This window comes from Python bivittatus, unplaced genomic scaffold (assembly GCF_059951505.1).
Source record: "Python bivittatus isolate LINGU-HERP-01145 unplaced genomic scaffold, Pbiv_v1 ctg000100_np1212, whole genome shotgun sequence".
NCBI classification, from domain to species: domain Eukaryota; kingdom Metazoa; phylum Chordata; class Lepidosauria; order Squamata; family Pythonidae; genus Python; species Python bivittatus.
This window is the reverse complement of record NW_028277038.1, coordinates 6,974,214-6,999,212: the sequence shown is the minus strand read 5'-3', so window position 1 is coordinate 6,999,212 and position 24,999 is coordinate 6,974,214. Positions and strand designations below refer to the sequence as shown.

The following is a 24,999-nucleotide window of genomic DNA, read 5'->3' as shown; positions in this document are numbered from 1 at the left end:
TCCACGTTCAAAAGGCTGACAAGGTTGTAATGGAAGTTAAGGTATAGGAAAACTGATTGGTTGGGAGCAGAATCAGGCAGCATGGCCAACCAGGGGTTGGGGCATAAAAAATACCAGTTGCAAGCAAGGTAAAGCTATAGTCCCAGGACCCAACACATATTTTCAAGACACACGCACAGAGTTTCTGAAAGCCCGGTTTCCAAATCCTTGTGATAGGCTGATGTACTGACTTCCTTGAAAGGAAGCCCAATTGGATTTAATGGGACTTGAAATACTTAAGTTTAAGTCTGCGATCCCCTGAACAAGGACCACACAACCACCCTTTGTTGAAACTGTCCTCTAATACCCTTATACCATATATATAATTTGTTCTTTATGTTTTTATTACTCCCCTCCCCCTTTCTTCTGTAAAAAGGAAATAGAAAAAAATATATAGTGGTTTTACTGTTGGCTAAGCTAGAAAACAGTGGGTCGGGGAATCAGTGTCTTTTTTTTTTAAAAGGAAAGGAAAATTAACAATCTCTGTAATTTAAAAAAACACACACAATTCCATAGTTATTTCATGTTAGTTCAGATTTTACAATCATGGTGGAGGCAGTTTAGGCTGAAGATGGAACTTGTCTTGCTTCCAAGATAGCATGGTTTCCATGGAATTCAACAGGTGCAGCCTTGAAAATTCCCAGCGAGCCTCCGGGGTGGGGCGGGGGGAGTCTCTTCCTTACTGCTTCTTGTCATGAAAATGAACAAATATCTTCACCACCCTCATCAGCATTATCCTTTCACTTTATTAACCTGTCCAGGAGGCTGGTGTCCCCCCAGATATTCCCACCTTGGATTAATTCTGTGCCCTTTTTCCTACCTCCTCTCTCGAGCAGCATCTTGTTGGCAGAACACAGGGTTGTAAACACCAAAACAGATTGGCTTAGCAAGAATCAATGCTGATGGACCAAACAAACTGGGTTTGCATGATCATGGTACAATCACAGAGTACTTAAGGAAGGGGAAATGAGGTTAAGAAATGCCCTGATCTTGATCTGCCCCTGGAACAGGTGAAAGGTAGGTCAAAGTCATTTACGATTAGGAATTTTCTGATTCTCAGTTGAATGGTTTCCCAGATTGTTCCCTTCAAATTGTCATTTGTCAGCTTGCTAACTCTGCTGAGTGGACTCCAAATTCATCTCACCCAAATGGTCCCCGTGATCAAAGCTATCAAATAGACACTGTGGTTCCCAGGACGTTCTTGGAACTCAGTTCTTGACCATTGGAATGCACTGAAGGGTGTCTTCAAATAATGCACAACCAAATCTTTTTTATGTCCTCATGAGGTTTGTCCTTACTCATGACCTTTCAGGTCAAAATATAAAAACAGAATCATTGTCTTCTTCATGTATTTAAAAGCAGAAACTAAAAAAATTGGAGTACTTGGTGCTCTGAGCTTGGTGGTGTGTGTGCGTGCAGACGTTTTGTTACCGAACTTGGTAACATCATCAGTGCAAGGAAGTGTGGGGTTTGCTCCATGTTTATATACAGTAGCTTGCCCTACCAGTGTTGGTGGAGAGTTGGTTTTCTCCTTGGTAGGTCCTTGATTAGGGTATTGTTTTCTACTTGATCGTTTGTCCGGTATTAATCCCTGCTTATCTGGGTGTTGGTTGCTGGAGAGGATGTGTTCTGGTCTTTTGGTTTCCTCCTTAGGAAGGAGACTTTTCATTGTCTCTTTTGAATGGTGTGTAAATGTGGTTTATCTCCATGTGCCTATGGATGGCTGACTGGTCTGAATGCCAAGCTTCCTGGAATTCCCTCACATTTTCAGATTTGGCTTGGTCTCGGATGCTCACGGTTTCCCCATTGATTTATTTTAAGTTATTTTAATTTTAATTTATTTTAAGTTTGTTTGGAGATGCCAATTAGCTTTTAAGCACACACATCAAAATTAAAATATGCATTGGGGAACTTAAAACACACACAGGCACTCCAAAAATGAAGCAGAGTGTATTGCCTCAGCTGAGGGTGGGTCGGGGAAATGTCTGGAGGGCATCTAACAGGGAAGACAAGTGACATCACACAGCATTTATTTCATTTATTTATTTATGCCTATGGCACCCAGTAGCTTACTAGTCTCCAAAATGAAATATCATACCAACAAATGGTGAAGTTCCTGTCTTTAAATAATAGACCGTTGTCTTCTAAGCAGGGGTGTTTCTATCCCAGCATCTAAATTCTAGAATTTCCTTCACTCTTCCTTTCCATCAATATGATCTTCCAGGAGGCACGATAAACCCACCATATGTCCATGCTAATTGCCACAGTTCATAAAAACTCCTGCTGTTCCTGATCAGAAAATTATGCTGCTGTTTATCTGGATTTTTTTTTTTCATTTTGCTTAATCTTTGGCATTGTATAGTGTTCTCATTCAAGGTTGTATACATTAGCAACTTAAGCCATCTTCCACGTTCTTTTAGAGCTAGAAAGAGGGAAACCTAGATATGGGTGTGTGGAAGGAGTCATGAGAACCAGGACCAGAATACATATAAGAAAGATGGTGAATTCCCAAGGAAGGATGTGTCCATCTCCAGCTAAGCAACGTAGGCTTTTATAAGTAGGCAGCAGACATTTGCAAAGCAAAGCAGTGAATAATGATGTCCAGTTCCTACCTGTAGTTCTCAGTCAAAGATGAAATATACCTACTGGGAATCTCATGAAGGTAAACATTCAACTAATAGTTGCCAATCTTGCTTCCATAGTGAATCTCGGGGGAAAAGCAACAGAATCGAAACAATTTCTGCATTACTGCTAAAATCAGCCATATAACTTTAACAATAGCACTTTCTGGTTTGGATTAATCTGCGGCTGGGGACAAAGGGCTGTTGGACTCTGTGTGTGTGAATATGCATGCTGTAAAAGGAAGATACAACAGAAGGCAGATATCATCCTTTTTTGCTGCAAAAATGTAAGGCAGGGAGTGGACTGCAAGAATTTTCTTTGGCTGGTCTGATTCACCCCCTCTGCCCTTATTGACGGCCCTGTTCTGCTGACATTCTCTTCGATTGCGATGAACTGCTATCAACCAAACATAAGCAGAATTCTGACCGTGACCTGGGAACCTTCCTCTTTTCCCCCTCTTTTTGCAAAACTGTAGTAACGCTGCTCCAACCTGAGATGCAAAATATAATCACAGCACGTGCACAGTCCCCCCCCCCCCCCGAGACTGCACCTTTTTTTAAGCTACCTGTGAATTTTCTTGGCATTTAGGCATCCTCGAAAGATGATCTGATATCTTGGAACCTTTTAGACCTGCGGGACTGATAGAGGATGTAACGCTAATGCTAGCTGCACCTCCAGGGAATAAGAGGGGCTACGCACACCCAGTCCCAATCCTTGAGTTCTCCCTTAGAGCAAAGGAGTAGCTGTTCGGAGTAGCTACTGCTTGCCATTGATAGTTGGGATCAGAGCGACAAAAGGTTGGTGAGACCAGCTGAGTCTCTCTCTCTCTCTCTCAATCTCTCTCTCTCTTTTATTATTCCCCTGCTGTTAGTTTACTGCATTTCTCCTCCACCTCATGTCAGCAGAGACCTGGGCTCCTTGCCAAAGGAAGCATAAGCCAAGGGTCTTCCCAACTGGCAACTAGCCCAGAATGTTGACATAATCAGGGATATTCAACATCTTGCCAGAATGTGGTTGTGTTTACATGCCTGGGGTCAAAGAACAAGTAACAACACAGTGCTCTCTTGGGCACGTGACTGGCCCACAAACGCCCAGGAGACTTAGAAGCTTGGCTATTTCTTAACCCACCAGGTGCTGGAGGCGGAGGAGGGTGGGTTAGCTCAACAGCCTGTGTTGGGTCCAGCAACCTTTGGGGAATCAAGGGATGGCACTTTTGATTTTTGATTTCTCCAGGTGGCAAAGATCTCCAGAGGATGCCATGAGAGATGAGATGTGCCTGGAGTGAAGGAATCTGAATTGTATTTGCCCTTGGATTTATGTCCCACTGTTTCTCTTGGGAACTAGAGGACATGGGCATTTATCTCATTTTATCCCAACTATAATGCTGTGAGTTAGATTGGATTGAGAGGGAGAAAACCTGGTTCACGATCAGGGCTGAGTGGGGACCTGAATCGAAGAATCCTGAATCCAAGTCCAACACTGCACTGCCTTTCACGCTAGTCCTTTCTTGGACCTTCTTTGCCCAGTCTGTATGTGGACTTGGTCTCTAATTATTGGCTGGTACAATCTTCTAATCACTTATTGAAGTCTGACCTTCTTTTATTCCCAGTGAGGGCCTATTTCTAGAGAAGACAACTCTCTCTCATGAAGGACCTGCCTCATGTTGGCTTCCTAAGGATCTCCATAAATAATAGATACGGAGGAGTCTTAATAGGATGACAAGATGGACATTAGCAAGGAGCTGATCTCCACTGCCTCTGGAGCCAGCAAATAATTCCTTCTTGGATGGCAGAGTTCCAGGAACTGCAGACCTGACTGCTTGGATGATAAATAGAGAATGCAGGTGATGTGCTTCCTGTTCATCATGTCAACAGACCACAGATAGGAAACGAATCTATTTTAAAGGGTACACCTATCTTTGTCTGTCTAATTCAGGGCCTGTCCAAGAATGCTAGTTTGCATCCAATTAGCATATGCTAATGTATATGAATCGGTGCACATGTAGGAATGATGACTGTCATTGGAATAGAAGGATGTGTCTTGCTGTAAAGTCAGAGAGTAGGAATGAATCTCATCTAATCTAGCTTTCTCCAGTGTCTTGCCCTCTGGATGTGTTGAAACCTCAACTCCCAGAATTCCCCTACAATATGGCCAAGACAGCTTGGCCAAGGCTGATCAAAAAGCCCACCACTGTTAGCAGCCCACCAATGTGAATCAATTATACACTTGATTGCCAGAAAATACCTTGGCACTTACACAAAGAAAACGCTTGTTCCCTACACCACATTTGACCCTCATGTTTACTCTATGATTCACTGGAGCTCATTCTCCTGTTTGGAGGAGGAGGAGGACTATGAAGAAGTCCTTGGCTTTCAGTGGGCAGCAGGACCTGGAGAACTCTCTTGTGCTGCTCAGGAGAGTTTCATGAAGATCTGGGAGAGAGGGAGTGAAGAGGTTTTTGGAAGGAGTACTACAAAAATTGACAGTAAAGTTAGCTGTCTCTCATTCTTTTATTTTCTCTTTTTCTCAATTGCTTTCCCTTTCTTTCTATCCTCATTTGTTTTGCTTTCCCTCCCTCCCTCCCTTTCTTCCTTCTTCCCCTCCCCTCCACTTCAATCACCCTTCCTTCCTTCCTTCCTTCCTTCCTTCCTTCCTTCCTTCCTTCCTTCCTTCCTTCCTTCCTTCCTTCCTTCCCTTTGTCTCCAATATCAGTCTGCATTTCCAACTGGTTAGATTACTATATAATTAGTTCTCTCTGCCTGAAAACCAGCAAGAAGTTTCATTCTAATACAGTTCAGAGAGATGGCAGGGACAGTAATCCCACCCAAGCCAAGCTGTTCCCCCTCCCCAATTATAGTAAAATATTTTTGATCTTGTTTCCTGTAGTATTATGACAACTCTGATGGATTGCTATAGCAACAGGGCATGCAGGGCTGCATACTAAGCGGAATTGGCAGAAGGAAGATGGAGGAAAGTGTTAATAATGCAAGCCCAAGGCATGCTCAGCGCATCACTGATGGTGCAAGGGGAAGCTACCTTCATTTTCTGGAGCCAAAGCTTGCAACTAACATGCTGCTGATGGAAAGGGGTGGTGGAAATCCAAGGCTATAAGAGTGACATCTTAGCTGGTAAGATTTGACAGTTGCACACAGACTCCCTTGTCATTTTCATACCACAATTACCAATTTGTTTTCTGATTACTGGCCTACACACACCACCCCCGTTCCATTTTGCCAAAGGCCCAGCTCCTTCCTGGGCTTGTTCATTCTGTTGTGGCTTGTCCTGGGCTGTTTTCAAAGCCAAGTAGAGCTCATGATTTCCCAGAAAAAATAATTCTGGAGAAAAGAAATTGGCCCTTTGTGGCTTTGCAGTCCAGACAGGGGTATCTACTTGGCTCATTTTATAGAGGCCAGCTCTTCCTAGGAAGCCCTACTTGGAAATGGTGTGGATTGAACCACAGACTGGTGTGGAGAGCTGAGAATCTACATCTGAATTAGGGTTCACTAATTCAGAACATCAGGTCAAGATTCTCTTGGGTTCACAAGAAGAAAGTGATTAAATGCACATCAAGAGGATGCACCTATTGACTGTGCTGGATTTTACTTGCATGGAAGGAGATAAAATGTAGGCTTTGTCCTGGCTTCACGCGCTACTCTTTTAATTGTATTTCCTCAAAAGCTAAGGACAAGCTCTCCGCTGAGAAAAAGTAATTCAGCTTTGTCCTGTCTGGCAGAAGGAAGATCTTCCCGGGATTTTCCATCCTGTATGAGTCTCTTCTAGCCCTTCCCAGACCCTGAATCTGAGATTTCCTGTATACAAAGCAGCTGCTCCAGAGCTGAGTAATGTTTTGTTTTAAATTTGTTTAAAACATTTGTATGCCCCTTCTCATTAAGGAAATAAATAACTCCCAAAGCGGTTTATAATTAAAACTCATCATTTAGAGGAACGAGGGCTCAAATGCTACTGTGCTTGGTAGAGAGAGAGGGGCTTGTATTAGTATCTCTATGCAGAAAATATGACTTTTTGGAGGAGGATGGCAATGGTGATGATGACCACTGAAACTCCTCCTTAGGCTCTTTTCCAAGAAACTGGGTCTTGGAAATCCAGCAGAGTCGGGTCTGCATCTCCTGGTGCAGCTCTTGGCACAGCTTTTGTTCTCACTGCCCTTTTGACCTCGGTCTCCTTCCATGTGGGTCAGGCTTGGCAGCGTGATCTCCATGACAACCTGTAATGTATGCCATTGGTGTGGTGGGCCTGCCCTGCGCTCATTAAATTTCAATGACTTTCATGGGGCCCGGACATGTAATTAATATCCAACACATGGTCTTCGTCAGGATAAGGTTTAAGCATGGAGAAGGGGGATCTGGGGGGAAAAGAGGAATGGAGCTTTAGCCCCTAAACATTGTGGAGGAAAATAGCCCCCAGGAAATGCAAACAGAACCAAGGAGTGGCTGTAATGTATGGCCTTTGTCTATAATGCTGGGAAACATGGAAGGAAAGAGGAGAAGAAGATGACCAACAGCAAGGTGGATGGACTCAGTTATAGCAGTGATGGATGTACCATTAGAAGACCTGAAGGACCAGATTGGGGACAGATTCTCATGGAGAAAACCTGTGTGTTCGATAAGAGTCAACACTGACTTGATGGTATATAATCACAAAAATCCATGTGTTAGAAGAGGTCTTGTTTTATAGGCAGAAGCTTGTAGATTTAGTTCCTGGCATTGAGTTCCTCCCTGGGGAGTAAGGCTGAGAAGCAAGGCCTTCCGGTAACAATGAAAGAACCCTGCTATTGTTAGTGTTGACAATATTGGACTAGATGTGTTGGGACTTGCCAGCCAATTGTCAGGCCCAAAAGAGAAACCAGAAGACCAGATCAAGGAGCAAGTTAATAGGCAGTATAGAGGAATAATATATATTAGAACTTTGGAAGATCTTGTAGCTCAAACAAGTATCAGTACTCTGGCCTTGATGCTCCTCTTAACTAGAAGAGGACTCAAGAAGAAGGAAAAACATTATTCATTGAGCCAGGACTGTTTAAGCTTTAAGATATGACTCTAATAGAATTGTCAGATCTGAAGGGCGTTTCCCAAAGCACTCTGTACTGCTGGAGTTTTGTAGAAGTCAGCAGTTATAGGACTGGTCAATGGGCTTTTAAGAAAGAGATCTTTGGAAGGGGTGAGGTTAAAAGCAGGGGGCTACAGAGTCTTCAGAACCACCTTCTCCCATCTGAGCATTCAACAACTGGGTGATCCAGCTCTTGAGTTTCCCAACCAGCAGGGGCATTGCTGGGAATTCTGGGAGTTGAAGTCCACAGATCTAGAGAGTACTCAGGTTAGGGGAGATGGGTGTAGAAGGCCTTTGTGTCCTGCTGAGACAACAGCTTTTTTGGAGCAAATTCTGGCCAACTTCGGCCACATTGATCTGTCCAAGGTTCTGACATACTTTCCTGAGCCTTTCTTGTTTTAGAGCTGCAAGTAATCCTTCCCTACCTGTTAAATAACATTATTACTTATATTTTTTAAGAGGGCTTCAGTAGTACACAGTGGCCATTTCAGGCAACTCCAGAATCTGAGAATACTCCATTAAGAACTTGCAGAAAGTGAAAGAGTATTGTTGAAATAACGGTTTGGTAAGGGTTCCTCATTTTCAGCTTTCTCCCTGCTTGTAACCTCTCTACATTTCCCCCCAAACAGCCATGTTAAGTCTTTCCCTGATAGAGGCAGAACAACTTCCAAAGTTGTTATTCTGATGAAATATTAACTTGTGTCTGATGACCAGGTTTTTAAAAGTTAATTTGGGGGATTTCGTGGAGAGAAAGGGGCCATGGAGGCCATGATGTCTATGAAGAAAAGACAGTTCCTTTTAGTGCAATTCTTATTCCTCTTCCAAACAGTTGTTTTAATGCAATTTTGGTTGTAAGCTTTTTGGATTTTTTTTAAAAAGAGGGCCTATCTTGTTGGGGATGCAATATTTTAGCCAGTCAAGGACTGTCAGCCTTCCCAGGTAGACCAGGCAGGAAACACGACCAGATGAGCTAATTCTACTTTATGGTAAAGCTTCATTAACAGAATTTTGCAAGTCTGAAAGGACAATTCTCCTGTCAACTTTACAGCCCAATAATTTAGGGAGGGTCCCTCCTGAGCCTCTTGCTCTGTCGACTATACAGCTGAGGGCTATGCTGCCTCTTATCTGACCATTCCCTAGGCAGCATCTCTTTGCCCCATTTCCCAAGGTCTTTCCCACATACCATTACTTGGACCATATCACCAATTTAGGGCTGAACTGACAGCCCACATACCCAATAAGATTTAGCTATGATCCAACAAGATCACAAAGCCAGATCAGAGTGAAGGCAAGGCTTTCAGCCCTCGCTCTGAATGAGCAACCCCCCCCCTTTTTTTTTTTTTAAACAGGCTGGTCAAATTATCCTTGAAATAAATGCAACAGCAGGGAGGGAAAGTGACTTTTCATTGCAGGCTGGATATTTACAGGAATCATTTCCCTCCCCCCGTTTCGATTCAGCCCTTAAACACAAGATAAATGAGAATTAATAACAAGGTATAATTGGGGAAAATGAAGGCTTACACACCACTGAACAATACAGCAGCTTCTTTGTAAGAATAAAAGCACACTGTACAATCTGCTGGTCAATGCTCTTCCTCTCTCCCTCCCTCTCTCCATGGTATATATTAATAATGACATTGCTTTTGGGTACTGGAATTTTTATTGGCCAGGATGCCTGAGGTCTAAACAGCGAGGTCTGCAGGCTTTCCTCCCTCTGGGGGGCTTCAATTATATTTCCTAATGAGACTTGTTTCATTAGCAAGGGAAGCAGAAATCGGTCCTAATTAAAATTAAATTAGGGCCTGTTTGAGTGTTGGCACTCAGTGCCACGAGTTGTTAATTTTTTTCCCCCTTTAAGTCTTCCTTGAACAAGCTCAGGCCAAAAGATCAAGCAAGAACAATTTAGAAACGAAGGCAATGGTGTGAATGATGTCTTATTACTGGTTTAGGGTGTTTTTTTCTTTTTTCAATGAATGAAGAAGCTCAAGCTAGTGAGTGAAATCGGGGCTTGGGTGCAAACGACTGTTAGTTTCCTTCCTTTTAGCATAGATGTTCTCCATGATGAGCTCTCTCCAACCTGGAGGTCTTCCAATGGTGCACCTATCACCACTGCAATGGAGCCCATCTACCTTGCTGCTGGTCATCCTCTTCTCTTTCCTTCCACCTTTCCTAGCATTATGGACTTCTCAAGAGAGCTGAGTCTTTCCACTGACTGACTGATTGATTGATTGATTGATTGATTATGTGCCTTCAAGCCAGTGTGTCAGCCTTACTAGGTTGATCAGACAGGAAACAGGACCAGATAAGCTAGTTCTACTTTATTGTAAGGCCACATTAACAGAAGCTTGCAAGTCTGAAAGTGCTTCTCTTCCCTTGTCCCCTTTTCAGCCCCAAAACTAGGGAGGGTCTCTTCTGAGCCTCTTGCCCCACCCACATTCCTGCTGTGGGCTCAGCTGCCTTTTATCTGACTGTTCCCTTGGCTGCATCACTTTGCCCTGTCTCCCAAGGACATTCCCATGTACCATTACACAGTGTCAACTCTTAGCGACCACATAGATAGGTTTTCTCCATGACGATCTGTCCCCAACCAGGTCCTTCAGATCTTCCAATGGTGCACCCATTGCCACTGTAACTGAGTCCATCGACCTCGCAGCTGGTTGTCCTCTTCTTCTCTTTCCATTGGAAGACCTGAAGGACAAGGTTAGGGACAAGATCATCATGGAGAAAATCTATCTATGTGGTTGCTAAAGGTCGATTCTGACTTGATGGCATGTAATCAATCAATCCATCAATCAATATATCAATTCCCACCCCCCCATGCCAGAGCTCAAAGCAGAGATTGTAGTTTTTCTACCCTTTTCATCCCCACAACAACCCCATAAAGTAGGATACATAGGGTAGTAGTGAAGAATTCTTGATGCAAATTGCCCAGAGTGTTAAAGATACGTTGCATTTATCATTTTGCTAAACAGCTGTGATAGAAGGCAGCGATCAGAACTAGAACCTTTAGACAAGGAGAATTAATGTTTTCTCTCCAGGTTAAGGTCCTAGCAAGATGCTCACCCTACATCTCCACGACTAATTTGGCTTTGGAAGGAAAACTATTTTTGATGTTAATCACTGCTTCCTCTCTAACCACAAAGCAAATTTAGATGGGGAGAACAGAAAGGGGGGCGCTGAGAGAAAATGTTCACCCTCCCCACTACACCCCCATCATATTTTTGATCCTAATTCCTTCTCATGATTTGTTTCAGAAGATGAAACAGCTATGTTAAATCACACGCAATACCCAAGGTGCTTGCCAATTTTTTTTTTAATTAACCCCAGGCCATACTGAGTGGGGGAAAATGTCACTGAAGACCAAGATGTCCAAGGGGTTACAACTAGGGATTTTTTTTGGTAAGTCACAAGCTGAGAAATCACCCCCAGCACAGGCTGATTTCTCCAGCTTGTCCTCCATCGTTCCTACACATTAAGCCCACCACTGACTTTTGCCAACATGATCTGGAAGGGTCTCCCAAGCTTATAAAAAGGGATTTCCTACTCTGGATTAAATGCCCATTGATTCTGCTGGTGTGTCACACCCCCCCAATCAAAACAGAAACAATTCTTTACATATTCATTTATTTTTTAAAAAATATAGTCCAATCCTGTGTGGTGCTATGTATTGTATAAAGAAATGTCAAATAATGACAATGGAATACGAGTAAAACAAACTCAGTTTCTTTGGTAACTCACACACGGAGAAGAGTTGACGTTGGGTCTTGATGAACGCTGGCATGGCACTCAAAATGTCGTGGCGTGTCACCTTTGACACGCGTGTCATAGCTTTGCCATCACTGGCCTAATGCATCCTTTGACCCCAAACCAACCTTGTGTTCATATTCTGAAGAAATTGAGAGGTGGGGTTCTGAATGCAGAGCCAGCTCCAAACACAGAGCCGAGCAGACGTTCAACACAATTGTGGTGACTCAGCAGCTGGTGTGACTTAATGGGTATTTAGAAGGCACCTCATGAGGTCGCTAAATATGGGGTACTGGGATGGAAACATCCCTAATGTGTACTTTCTTTGGCACAAGAGCAAATGGATTATTACTTACTGTTCAGTTATTTTCTCTTCCTCTTCCTAATGTATATTGTATGAGGACCTTGGCAGTTTCCTTCCCGTTAGATAACTAAGTTTGTTTCATTCTCTGCATAGTCACCACACACCACTTTATACAGTTTCGCTTTAATATGTGCTTTAAAGGATGGGGGGGTCCCCAACTACTCTCTTGTTAACTGCTGATTCTTCATATATTTTTGTTTATATCCTAACCAAGACTTAAGAATTATTAAGGTAGCGTCTGAGGATATAGGCAGTTCCAAGCAGGGCATTTTTTTGTAAAATTAGGATGTTCAGGTCTGATCAATTCAACATTTCCAAATACTGGGGGAGTCCTTTGGGTATTGCTCCAAGAGCTCCAATCACAACTGGCACAACAGCAGATTTCTCCTCCTTCTTCTTCTCCTTCTCCTTCTCCTTCTCCTTCTCCTTCTCCTTCTCCTTCTCCTTCTCCTTCTCCTCCTCCTCCTTCACAGTAGTTTTAATTAAAGTAGTATTTGTTAAATTATTTTCATACAATAAATGATTGGGGGTTGATGAACAATCTGAAACTTCATGAAGGGGTTGAAGAGCTGAAGAGTTTGGGGACCCCTGGTTTATATTGTGTTTTGTCTCTTCATTTTCTTTTCTTCAAACATACTTTTTTGGAAAGCTGTGATTTGAGATCTGGGCCAGAGAGACAGGGGAATTCCACCCCCTGGGTCAAGGGGCCATCATTGGAAAGACCCTGTCCAGAACTGTTTTAAATATCCCTTGGCATACAGATCTGTCCTGTAGTGCCTTTTGAGATTCATCTTAACCTAGAAGATTCATTGGGTTGTTTTAGAGGCTCAGTTATTTAGTCTTCTACCAGTGGTTTGAAAATTAACAGGAGGACAATAAAGATAAATGCTGCCTGTTTTTATCATTGCCCCAAACTTGACACTGCAAGACTGAAACGACACCCGTTCTCTGCCAGGGCTAAACCCGTTGGAAGAATTTAGTAGTTGTGCTAGTTTTAATCAGAAAGCACTTATAACGAAGTGCAGTGCAGGGACAAAAAACAATAATTAATGCAGTTGATTGATTGATTGATTATGTGCCATCAAGTTGTTTTCGACTCCTAGTGACTGTATAGATAGATCATCTCCATGATGACCTGTCCCCAATCTGGTCTTTCAGGTCTTCCAATGATGTACCCATTGCCACTGTAACTGTTCATCCACCTTGCTGCTGGTTGTCCTCTTCTTCTCCTTCCTTCCACCTTTCCCAGTATCAGAGCCTTCTTCAAAGAGCTGGGCTTTTCCACTGACTGACTGAGTGATTGATTATATGCCTTCAAGCCAGTGTTGACTCCAAGCAACCACGTAGATAGGTTTTCTGCATGGTGATCTGCCCCTAACCTGGTCCTCCAGGTCTTCCAACAGTGTACCTATTGCTGCTATAACTGAGTCGTCCTTGCTGCTGGTCGTCCTCTTCTTCTCCTTCCTTCCACCTTTCCCAGCATCAGAGCCTTCTCCAGAGAGCTGGTCTTCACATAAGGTGTCCAAAGTAGGATCATTTGAGCCTGATCATTTATGCCTTGAGTGAGAACTTTGGGTTGGCTTGTTTGATGATCCATCAGTTTGTTTTCTTAGCTATCCACAGTATTCTCAGGAGTCTTCTCCAACACCAATGTTCAAAAGCATCAATACTCCTCCTCTCCTGCTTCTTCAAAGTCCAACTTTCTCTTCCAGAGAGGGTCACAGAGAAAACCATGGCTTGCACAATTCCGATCTCTGTAGGTATAGACACATCAAGGCACTTGAATATCTTTTCCAGAATTGATAAAGTAATCTATTACAATTGTTTATAACATCAAGATATAAAATAAGAATCCTAACGTAAGATCCATGCCATATAATCACATCAACCTCTGTAGATTCAAAGGGGCAGGAAAAACGGATTTCTTTTAAAGCCACTTCAGAGAGACTCATGAAAAAGAAGCACGTTTAGTGCTGTCTAAAACTGCAAGCGATCCGTTTCCAAGCATAATTCTAGTGGGAGCTTATTTCAGAGAACTGAAGCCAGATTCAGGGGCTTCCTGGGGGCAGGCGGGTGGGGAAGGGACGAAGATGTCAAGATGGTGGTTGCATTTACATGATCAAAGCTCCATCTCCTTTTTCAGTGTGTCACAACAGGCATAAAAAATGGGGTAGGACTTCAGTTGCGTAAGGGTGGGCTCCATCTTGATTTTCTGACCCGCCTGCAGTTTTAAGGCATTTAACACACTTTATTTGTGCAAAACAAACAATCCACCCCTCCCCAATGCTAAATAATCCAGCCTTCCTCTTAGAACCCTATGGGGGCATCACTGGGCATGACCCTTGGAGGATGAAAACGGGCATTAGAGTTTGCAGAAGAATTCTGTTGTTCTGGGAGTGCAAACAGGGCTTATTTACTAAGATGCTAGTGGTGGGTGTGTAAAGACTGGGGCCCAATGAAAGCTCCAATTTCTGCTTCTGCTCAGACCCCAAATGGAATTGCATGGTAAGTGCTTAAGAAGAATTATATTGAAGTCCAACATTGTCACTTTGGTGCCATCCAAATGCCTTTGGGGCAAATTTCAGTCACAAGCTCTCTTGGCATCTTCTGGTCTTAACTGGTAGACTGCCATCCTGCATGGAGGCACTATTCTTAGCTGTCTTGGTGAACACCTGCTGATAGGTTGACCCGTCATAAATTTGTCAGCAACAGAAGAAGAGTCTGGGGGTAGAACCATACAAAGTCTGGGTTATTTCAGAATGGGGGTTGCTCCCGGGCAGCTAACACATTGCTTGGAAGTGAATGCAGTTAATATATACATTGGGGGGGGGGAGGCGGGGGTAACAACTGGTCTGTTGTGACCGAGATTTGGGACTTATCAAAGAACTCCGACATTGCAGCATTCCAGCAACGAAGCAGCTGGATTACTCTGCTCAAGCACTTAATTGGTCGGAAGATTTCTGATTATCCAGCAGGGAAGACCAGAAAGGCACAGCTGCAACATTTAAAAGAATATGCTTGTTTCGGGGGGGGGGGAGGTCCAAAATGCAAGACAGATGTTCATCCCATGTTGCTGTTTTTTTAAAAAAATAATACCTAGAATAAGAAGGCAGGGGAACCCCCTTTAAACAAAAATGCTCGCGTTCTGAGAAAGAACTTCTTTGCGTTCCAGGCAATTTATTTGTTTCCACAGATCTCCGGCTGTAGCAGCCCTGAAGTTGGGAGCATGGCTGGCCTCTGCCTCCCCCCTCTCCCCTACGCTGCTGTGCCACTTTGGAGGTTATTGTGTTATGGGGGGCCAAGAAGCACACCAGAAGGGCAACGGCAATTTATAACCGCGGACGGTGATAGCCAGTTGAACCTAGCAACCTCCTTAGCAACACTGCCAAAGCATTATCATGTGATTCCCGTTGCTCAGATGCGGGGATGATGGAATCGTTGTTTGGGGGGGAAGAGAGAGAGAAGGAGTGCTGGTTCGGCCTTACAGCAACCGAGAGTCTGACCTTGAGATGCATTGATAGCCAAGAAGCTAAGCAGAACAGAGGAAGGGAGGTCAAAGAAAAAAGCCCATCGCTTGCCTTCTGAATTAGACCTAAACAAATGTTGCAAGTCACGAGTGGGGCATACAGCTCTGGACCCGGAGGTGGCAAAGGTTTTTTTCCCTTTTTCTTTTCCGAAGATCCAACCCGCTTTTCCAAAGCCTTTTCTACAAGGCCAATATTGAGCCTCCGAAATGTTGCAAAAAGGTGATTGGAACTGCACCAAGTCAAGGGCTCAGATCAGGACTGCAAACCTTCAGGTTGACTGCTAGAGGGCAGCCAAGGGTTAATGTTTTCTATGTCTCTCTAGTGCCATCTCGTGGCCAGTTAGATGTTGGCAACCCAGATCTGAGAGCCCTGAACTAGAGCTGCCAGGGGAGGCAGTGTACTTTCAGATATTCTGGATTTTTGCTTCCTATTGACCTTTTTTCATTTTGCAGCCCATTGATCATGTCATTTTGTTAGAAGAGGCTGATGGTGTTCCTCCAGAAGTCCATTGGAATCTCTCGGGGATTGCGATCAACACCAAAGTTGTCTGCTTTGGGGGAGACTCGCACTTGCACCATTAGAACGAGGGTGATCAGTGATGGAGAAGCAAAATTGGAAGATCAGCTGTACTTTACAGCAAAGCCACAAGAGGTCAGGGGGTCATTGCTCTCTGTCATATTTCAGAGCATGCAAGAGCTGTGTGCTGAGTTTCCTTTTTTCATGTAGCCATCGTGTAACCTGGTTTGCCTTTGTCTTCATGCAACATGTGCATTAAACCATTTGTGGCTTGCAGACCTAGGGCTCGTAGCTTGACCGATTGTGCAAACCCAGCCAAGTAGCTTAGTCTATCAACCGGGGTTCAGTAAACTCTAGCTTAACACAGGGTTTCTCAACCTTAGCAACTTGAAGATATGTGGACTTCAACTCCCAGCGTTGTTGACGTCCACATATCTTCAAGTTGCCAAGGTTGAGAAACCCTGGCTTAATGTAATGGGCAAAGCCAAACATTGAGAGTAACATGCTTTCAGATTAAGTGTTGGCAGAAGACCTACCACAGGCTCAAGGAGATGGAGTGATTTCTCTTTCAAATCCTGCATTTCTTGCCATAGTCTCACACCTGTCCTGCAGAATCCAGTTCTCAGCCCATGAAGGCCCTTGGCTGAACTTATTTGGACTTGCAAGCAAAAGTGGGGTCAGGCTTCTAGGCTACATTGCAAAGTTGAAAAACACTCCCTTCTGCCCTCCCCTCCTCTCCTGGAACTATGTACGTAGTTCCTTTCTCTCTTTGCAGTTGATCAGCAGGCAAATGCAAACCCCTGATCCTAAAGAACCTCAGCCTGGTACGCATCTGCTGAGCAAATGGACACGCTCAAAAGCTAACACGTAGAATTTAGGGAAGGCAACATTCCAGCCTACGTGGCTGAGTTTTCAAGACTTCTCCTTGGTGTCGTTTTGCTTTAAGACTATGAGTAAGAGGGTGCATTTATCTGCTTACAACTAGGAATTTAGTAAGGAATTATGTATTTAGTAAGGAAAATTCTGCTTGGGAATTTTCCCCCCCTGCTTGTAGGGCTCCCTTCAGCTCCGTCATTAATATTAGATTCCCTCTCTAGCTAATGTTATCCCCCCACTTTAGCATCATTTATATGATTTGGTTTATTCTTAAAATTAATTAATCAACCTGACAGTTTACATCTGTGCCTCAGATGTCTTCTGAGTCGTAGCTTGAATGGTTATGTTCTTCCATTGTTGTTTCCTCCTGGTGTTGTTACAGTTATTGATTGCCCGCCACAGACGTTCGTGTTTCGACCGCAAAGTGGGATCCAAATCCAAAATGCTGAACGAAAAGCAAACTTAGATTTTTGCATCTATTTCTTTTTGCTCCATCATGTGATGGAGCAAATTCTCTGAAATGATTATGAGTCACTCCAGCAGCCGCAGGTCAAAGATAGGTCCTTCCCAAAATAGTGTGTTTCTCCAACTGAAAAAGGAAGCGTGTCTTTTTAATTCCTCATAAATTTTGGATCCAGTTCCTGAGGCTTGTTGCAGGATTAGGAAACAATGAATGAGATCAGATTCAGTTTTGGAGCTCGGAGAGGTCATGTAGAAGTTGATATTTCATGGACAGCTTTTTTTTTTTTGCAAATTCTGACTATCAACCCTGTTGGTTTCTGGACTATCGCTGTAGGATTGCAAAATGCATCAACTCGGTTCCACTTCTGTTCATTCCTTAGAGGCGATGTTTGCTTTATGTTAAAATAACTTGTAACGTTCCCATTAAAGTTCATTCCTGCAGCAGCTCAAATAATGTTGCTTTCCATATTCATCTTTTAAGCATTACAGAAAAACTAAGAGTTCATGTTTTAATCATCAGTATTCTGCAGGTTCTTTCCCTCCAAGGAGCTGTAAAAATTTATGAAGCTTTTCTATCCAGCTGGACTTTTTACGTCTTGAACGTTTGCTGCGAATGGTCCTCGTTTGGGCGATGAACATGGGGCTTTGGCTCTGTTATTTGAAAAGAAAAAGAAATAAGCAAAGAAAAGAGAAGGGGATGCTTTCATGCCTTAAGCATTTTCAGATGCTATCAACACAGGAAGTAATTTTAGCCAATCTTGTAAATGGGAGAAGGGGGCCCGAGGGCTGGGGGATTTGAAATGGTTTGCACCAGTCCTACTTGAGGTCCTCCTGTGTATTCTGGGAGCCCAAGTGCATAAACTGAGTTCACACGATACATTAGTTGCAAGGTGAAAATGGTGTTGGGTATTTGATGGATCAGAGTCTGGTGGGAATCCAGCTATGGTCAAGTTGGGGTGAGGGAGTTCCTTGTCGCCATCTGTCTCTTAAATTGGTGGGTACCTAATTGTGGCAGGAGACATCATTTCCATTGTGACTTCATCTTGTTAATGATGCAATTTGAAGAGTGATGACATTTATGGCATTCTAGAAATGACATAAATTCTAGGGAGTTTTGGTCTTTGCATGTGAGATCCTTTATTTCAAGGTCTGGTAAACCAAGGTTTCACCCCATCTGTCCATCCATCCATCCACCCACCCACTCATCCATCCACTGTATGTCACATCCTTTACATCAAGGTCTGATAACTCAAGATTTCACCCTATCCATCCACCCACCCATTCACTGCATGTGACTGACTATCTACCTACCTACCTACCTACCTAGACATCTTCCCTGATGTTTGCTATAAGTCGTGTAATTTCTAGCAATTTAGTATGAGTAGCTGAAACACCACTGGAATCATCAGAGCTGACCAAAACCTGCAACACACTTCAAAGCATCTGTTGAGTCCTAAACTCCTATCGGGAACCGTAGCACGATTCCCAGAACTTCCATTTATTTGTATTCTCCTTAGAGCTTCTTCCAGGCATGCCAGCAATTACAAGGTTGAGTTGAAGTTGAAGTTTTGCATTCATCTTTATACAAATTTGGCCCAAGGATGGGCAACCCCTCTACCCCACTCCTACTCTCATCGATGAGCCTCTTGACAGTACTATGAAGTGTTATGTGTTATTATTAGGCTGGGTTTCCACAATCCCCGCTCAGTCAAAACCTAGCAGCGGCTTTCACCCAACTTGACCCATTTGCTTATGTTCCCCCTAACTTGGGTGGGGTGGGGGAGGGCTGAGCACGATGGGAGGCTGGCTTCATTGCTTGGTTAGTGGTGCAGTGACTTCTGCCAAGCTGGAAGATGAGTTCATTCAGTAACCAAGTTGAGGGTCTGTGCTAACACAGCTTTGGGGTGTTACAAGAACGAATATGCAGGACAAATTGGATTCAGCTAGGAGACGACTTTGCCCACTCTCTATCCACCCCCATCCCATCCTTTCGAGGAACTGCAGTTATTGTAATCATACAACAAGCAAATGGCTTGATGTCATTGTGTTACTCAAGGGGGATTCATCACTTCAACAAGGTTCTTGGGTTCATGACCCAGAACCTCTCAAAATCCCGATCCAGTTCTGATGATCCAGGCATATCTTGAGTAGTTTTTAATCCTTCTTTTTAAAAAGTACTGAACCTATTTAGAAAAAAATGTATATCAAGAAAAGGAGCTAATATATATATTATATTATATATTATATATATATATTATATATTATATATTATATATTATATATTATATATATATATAAAAGAACAAAGTACACACAATGAGGTAGAGATGGATAAATGAAAGGTCTAAAACAGTGTTTCTCAACCTTGGCAACTTGAAGATGGGTGGACTTCAACTCCCAGGATTCCCCAGCCAGCATGGTTGAGCAAGGTTGAGAAACACTGGTCTAAAATTCTAAAATATCAAAACGGCTGTTTCCAGAACATTATTAATCACTTACAATATCATCAGTACTTAAAATAGAAATCACACCCAAAATTTGGATTCTTTACGTATGGAGTCAACATTTTAACTTCATGGAAGATTAAATTTTTAGTATTGATTGAATGTCCTGTGGTTTATAGCCCTAGTTAGGGATTTTTACTGTCTTAATGGGGTATTTTTGGTTTAAAGTTCAATTTTGAATACTTCTTAATAGTATCCTTCCCTCCCCCACCCCCAGGATCTTCTAAACTAGCATCATCCTGAATGCAGCAACTCCCAGGTGTGTTTTCTTACAATGCCTTTTATCCCCAGCCAGCACAGCATGATGGACTTTGCAATCCAGCATATCAAGTTTGAGGAAAGCCATAGAAACCACATGATATCCAATCTCCAGCAGCCACAGTCTCTTGGAAAAGGGCAAAAGTTTGCCATCTTCACAATTTCGTAGGTTTCCTTCTTAACCCTTCTCCCACCATCTCCTAAATCCTTTGCTAACAAGGATGTCTTCCTACCACTTTGCCCTTCCGTGAAAGCCCTAGTCAAATCCTGTCCAGGGTGAGCATTTGTTGCTAATTTTATTTATGGGAAATTCAAAATTGGGAACGGGGATGGGAGGGTAGGGGAAGCAGTAAGCAAGACACGAACAGAATGCGGTTGCTTTTTCCAGTGTGAAGTGAAAATAATTGCTGTTTCAAAGTATTGAAGTGAAACTTCAAAGGGGTACCTTGATTTATTTAATTTATGCGTTTCTCAGGTCAAGATTGTCTTTTTCACTTTCATCTTGACAGCCTCTGTGTTCACTAGGCATAACTAGTCCACTGAGTAGAAGTTTCCATTTTATTTTTACATGAACCCAGTTTATACAGGAGAAACCCTTTGTGACTTGGTTCCCCCAACACACCAACACTGGGGAAAACAGAATTATTTTATCATTACGTACGGCCAAAAGGCCCAGATAGCAAGTTACAGATATAATCTAAAATTTGGCATGAAATAAAAGAGTTTAACAAATAAAATATGTGACACATTTTACATAAAACACTTAAAACACCATCTTATTTACTTGATATGTCTCTTCATTCTGGAGAAAGCCTACCGATGGGGTCATTAAGAGCCAACTCTAATTTGATGGCCTGTAATTAATCATTATATATTTATTGTACCTTCTAATCATGAATTATGGTTTAGGGTTATGTGACCCCAGCCAAGTATGATTTGCTTGGCAAATTGGGCTTAGACAAAAGCAGGTGGTTGCCTGGTGTGATTCTTAGAGCAGTGCTTCTCAACCTTGGCAACTTCAAGATGTGTGGACTTCCACTCCCAGAATTCCCCAGCCAGCATGGCTGGCTGGGGAATTCTGGGGGTTAAAGTCCACATAACTTGAAGTTGCCAAGATTGAGAAACACTGCCTTAGAGAGTAAGGAAGATGACTTTTACAGAGAAATGCAGGTACTGTTACCTAGGCGAAAGGAGATGAAGCATTTTTTAAGTCCAGAACGTCCAGATAACATTCGGAAGCGGCTTAGAATGACACCTCCCTAATTCACTGAACTATAAGAAGGGGAACGAGAAGGTCCAGCACAACGCGACTTGCAAGATTTGATTATAGCCAGTTTCAACAAGGAAGTTTTAGCCTTCCTGTGGAGTTGGTTTCATGGCCTGGTCTACCTGGTGGGGCTGACCCCATAGGCTGTTCTCCAGCTAATGAACGTTGAGGTCCAGTTCCAAAGCAAAGTAGTTCCAGCACATTTGATTGCCCTCAAAAGATTCCTCAACTGAGTTGAAGGTCAGAGAATTCGCATGTTATTTTTGCAGAGCAACAGAGTCACCCCGGTGCAATTCCTTCCTTGTAAAAACATGGTTTGGTCACGTGGCCTTTGAATCATTCCTCAAACGCCACAGGGTCTCCGCATGGCTCTTGCAACCCTTTGGGGTCTAATTAGCACAGCCACTGCACGTGCGCGTGCAAACTCACATATATTTTTTTTCCCCTTACAGCTTTTTTGGAATTAATCCCATTTTCTTCTCTTTCCTTAGGCTATCTGCTGCTACAGCCAGCGAGTCCAGAGTGACATTCCTGAAATTAAATTCTATCAAGGCACGTTGGCGGCTCTGTTGCCAATAAATCATCTTTAGAAGATGCTCGGGCGATGCTTTGACCAAGGTGGGTGTGGCAAGAGAACATCAAGGATCGGGCTGGCAATTTCAATTCTGTCCTCCAGCCAACAAAACACGGAGGCTTTCTAAAATTAGGAAATTGAGGCATTTTGTCCACAAACTCTGCAAGAAATTTTGACAGCGGGAGTCCCCAACTGACCCAGGGAGTGCCTGAGATTCATCAACTGGGTAAAATAGCCTGCTAAACGCTATTAATCCAGCTTATTCAGCCCATTAACCTCTGTGTTTGGTACTCATAATTAATATGCATATTCTTCACACGCTCCTGGGAGAACTCAACCCAATTTTCTCCAATTCCTGGAATTCTTCAACTGCGGCAAGTGAACGAGAAGATAAGCGGGCTTTTGAATTCTACCACACTTGGCAAATTTGTAACTGGAAGAAGTCAAAAGAATCGAAACGGCAGCATTACTACTTCACCTTTTCTCTCTAAAGCAGCTTTTTTCAAACTTGGCAACTTTAAGACCTGTGGACTTCAACTCCCAGAATTCTGTTAATGCCTTTAATGTCTTAAAGTTGCCGAGTTTGAGAAACACTGCTCTAAAAAGTCTTCCTGCAATAGGAGACGGTTCGCATTTCTAGAGGTAAAGTAACCTGCGTTTGGTGGTCTACGTGGCTTAAATTGCAACATTTTGGGGGTATGGTGAACCGGTGCAATTAGAAGCACACCTCCCCAAATTCTTGTTTAATGCGCGTTGAGAAATTTGGCTCATATGAAAAGGGGATTTATGGAAAGGAGGGAGAAATCCAGCAATGGAAGAGAAACATATATGCACGAGTGTTCATGTACCACCTGAGCCTACTGCTTCTTGCACACCCCATGAGATATTCCTTGCTGGGTGGTGTGGGTGCAACCTGAACCCCTCGCAATCTTCATCTTGAAAACCTTTGCTTTAAAAAAAGGTCAGTCAATCAATAAACCCAAATAAAAACAAAGTATAAATCAATTTAAAATGTGCCCGTCTTTAAACAACACGCCGACCGAAAGGCGGGTTGTTTGGGGGTTGACCTTGATGTGTGATTTGCAAAAGAAGGGGTTGCGGCTTAAAGGGTCCTGTGAACCCAGCTGATTGTGGTTTGTTTACTCCACAAATCATGGTGTTCAAAGGGTGACTTGGTGTCTTGCGGGATAATTCGGATCGCAAGCCGTTTTAATTCCCACGTTTTCCAGAAGACCGTCAGAGAGGGGTTTGCGCGTTCCCCGTGAGCTTTTTTATTCTGGCCGAGGCTGCTTCTGTTTATATGCACTGCAAGAAAGCTAAAAGTCAGATCTTCACAACAGTCTCTTAGTCTACTGCTTATCTTTAATTGCCCCAACGAGTCTTTTTTGGGTTGGAATAAAAGACTTCCGGGGCAAAAAAAATTGGGCCCCCAGTCAACGAACCATCCAAGTGACGTTCCCCACGATAAGGGATCCTTTGGCTTCTACAAACGCTCCTGCTTTTATGACCACCCGACCTTTGGGTTAGGAACGTCAATGCCGTAAATGCAAAATATTTTTCATTTTTTTAAAAGCACCCAAACATTGCAGTTACAGCCGGGGAAGGCCGAGGCCAAAGGGAGGGAGACTTTTGTGGAAAAAGGGGGAAAGACTTGATTGGAGTGTGTGTGTGGGGGGGTTCCTAATGTGGGCTTTTTACTGGTGGTTGCCATGCTTGTTGTTCTGGCTTTGCTTTTCGTTTCAGAGGCGCCCAGAGTCTCTTAGCTGCGAGGGGCATTGAGGCACATGGAGTAACCGAACAAACGAAGACGGACTCGAAGGGTTTGTTAAGAAAAAATGCATCTGTCCTCCTGCTAATTAAGAGAGGTTTCTTTTGAGTCATATTGGCCCTCTGCCTATGTCAGTGTTTCTCAATCTTGGCAACTTTAAGACGGGTGGGCTTCAGCTCCCAGAATGCCCCCAGCCAGCATGCTGGCTGGGGCATTCTGGGAGCTGAAGCCCACCTGTCTTAAAGCACGCTGGCTGGGGCATTCTGGGAGATGAAGCCCACTCCTCTTAAAGCACGCTGGCTGGGGAATTCTGGGAGAGGAAGCCCACCCCTCTTGAAGCATGCTGGCTGGGGCATTCTGGGAGCTGAAGCCCACACATCTTCACGTTGCCAAGGCTGAGAAACACTGGCCTCTGGGCTTCCTGGCTAGCTAGGATTTTGTTCTCTTCAGTGTTCCCCAGCTGGTTCAGAACCGCAGTTCTCCCTTCTTTGCCCTCAGGCAGAATCACCGAACCGGAGGGGACTGCCTAGAAAAACCTAGGATCTCCTCCTTCCTTCCCCATCATCTCAGCTCCGCTGGCATCATCTGGCTGGCCTCCGAGGCAATCTGCGATCCTGTCAGCCAGCTCGGGGAGGAAAATTATTCTTCCCTTACCCAAAACGCAATTACAAACCTGAAAACCCCAATCGGAAAACGCTAAGCGTTAATTATACTGGAGGTTAGCCATTGACGTAGCTATAAGACTTTTAAAAACCAACAGTCAATTCAGCAATGACGGCTAGATTGCTGAAGAGCCTTAATTGTTTTTTTTTAGAAGTACGGAAGGGGACGGTCTTACGGGTGAGAAACTCGCAACCACAACTCCCAGAAAAATTATGTTTCTCACACCCACTCACCTGATTTGGCCTGTTAGGGTTACTCGAGCAAGGAAGCTCGGGAGATCTCCTCGTGGTGAAGGGATCTCCAAGACCCGGGCTGGCTAAAGAAGACTTTTTTGGCACTGGCTTCATTTAGGGACGTTCTGGGTTTGGAAGGCGTGATTGATGGATTACGTACCATACAGAACGCTAAACTGCCCCCATGGACTCGGTTTGCACAACGCAGGTGAGTGAAACGTGGCTGGCTAGCTCGGGACTCACCGTGTTGTGCAAACTGCACCGTTGGTGGATTGCACAGTTTCTGAAAGGGAATGGACGGCCGCCCGCAGCACTGACGTGCCAATCCCACCGGTAAGGGGCAAACGTAGCATGTGGGAGCGCAGTGGGAAAAAAGGGCAAACCAGTTTTCTTTCAACATGGCTGTAAAATCTTCTTTGCAATCAGGAGCGCCATTGACGGTTCTGGACGTTCTTCAGGGGCAGCCCCACGTAGAACAAATTGCAGTAGTCCAGACAACTTGATCTAGTAATGTG

The 24,999-nt window shown here is 43.6% G+C and overlaps 1 long non-coding RNA gene across 1 annotated transcript; it reads left to right on the top strand.

The window, feature by feature from the left end:
• The first annotated feature begins 4,466 nt into the window (after positions 1 to 4,466).
• On the top strand, positions 4,467 to 23,708 carry LOC148216585 (uncharacterized). Its single transcript, XR_015795145.1, has 3 exons — positions 4,467 to 4,504; positions 20,013 to 20,144; positions 21,738 to 23,708. It is a non-coding gene; the product is annotated as an uncharacterized LOC148216585 (long non-coding RNA).
• Positions 23,709 to 24,999: the final 1,291 nt, after the last annotated feature.